Here is a 1355-nt window from a genome sequence, read left to right as displayed (position 1 = left end):
CTGTGGGGTCTACATACAATGGATGACACACTGCCCAGCCCTGGGCCGTTCTCGCAATTGTTGTGATGCTGGAACCCATTTTTGAAGCCATTGAGGGTTCCTTGATTTCAAGTGTAGCGGTTACACGTGGGGCTGTTAACCACAAGGCCAGCAGTTTGAAACTACCAGCCACTCCGAGGGAGAAAGAGGAGTTTTCCATTCCTATAAAGAGTGGCAGTCTCAGAAACCCACAGGGGCAGTTCTACCCTGTGCTATAGGATTGCTATGTGTAAGTTGGAATTGACTCGATGGCAGTGAGTTTAGTATGACTAGCAAGTACTTATTGATGTGCAAGGGGCTCTGGTGGATAAGAGGGGGTAAGAGTTTGACAGCACCTGTAAGTTTGACTGCTGGAACCAACCAACAGCTTCTGGGAAGAAATACCCAGCCTTCTTTAAAGGTCACAGCCCAGGAAATCCTGTGGCGCGGGTCTACTTCGGCCCGTAGGCTCAACAGGAGTTGAAAACCAACTTGCTGACCCTAGCAAGAGTCACTTCTTGTGCTCATGCAGAACTTACTCATGGACAGTGGTTTGAACAGGACAAAGGAATACTACATGTTTGAAATCCGGCTAGGCTTGCATCATGGTTGTATCCTCTCACCGTACTTATTCAATCTAAGCTGATCAGATAATCAGAAAAGCGAGATTGTAGGAAGAATTCGGCATTAGGATGAGAGGAAGGCTTATTAACAACCTGCAATATGTAGATGACACAATCTTGCTTGCTGAAAATGAGGAGAACTTAAAGCACTTGCTGATGAAGATCAAGGATTGCAGCCTGCAGTATGGACTACAATTCAATGTAAAGAAAACCAAAATCTTCACTACTGGATCAATAGACAACATCCACGTGGATAAAAGGAGAAAAGATTGAAGTTGTTAGGGATTTTGTTTTGCTTGCATCTACAATCAATGCTCATGGAAGGAGTAATCAAGAATTCACACAAGACCTTTTTAAAGTGCAAACATGTCACTTTCAGGATTAAGGTTCGCCTGGGCAAGCCACGCTATTTTCCATTTCCTCACATTCATGTGAAAGACAGACAGAAAACCGATGCATTTTAATTATGGTGAAGAATCTTGAAATATCATAGGCTGCCACAAGAACAAGCAAATCTGTCTTGCAGGAAGCACAGCCAGACTGCTCTGTGGGGGTGAAGACAGTGAGGCTTCGTCACCTCACATATTTCGGACGTGTTACTCGAAGAGACCACCAGTCCCTACAACAGTCCCCACCAAGCAAGTTGGTATATTTTAATTTGTTCTTCGTCAGTGGATTGATGTTGTTGCTGTTTTGTTGTACAGTGTTGCTTGG

The sequence above is a fragment of the Echinops telfairi genome, unplaced genomic scaffold (genome assembly GCF_000313985.2).
Source record: "Echinops telfairi isolate 266 unplaced genomic scaffold, ASM31398v2 ScPeMD7_16;HRSCAF=60, whole genome shotgun sequence".
Lineage (NCBI taxonomy): Eukaryota > Metazoa > Chordata > Mammalia > Afrosoricida > Tenrecidae > Echinops > Echinops telfairi.
Note: the sequence above shows the minus strand (reverse complement) of the source record.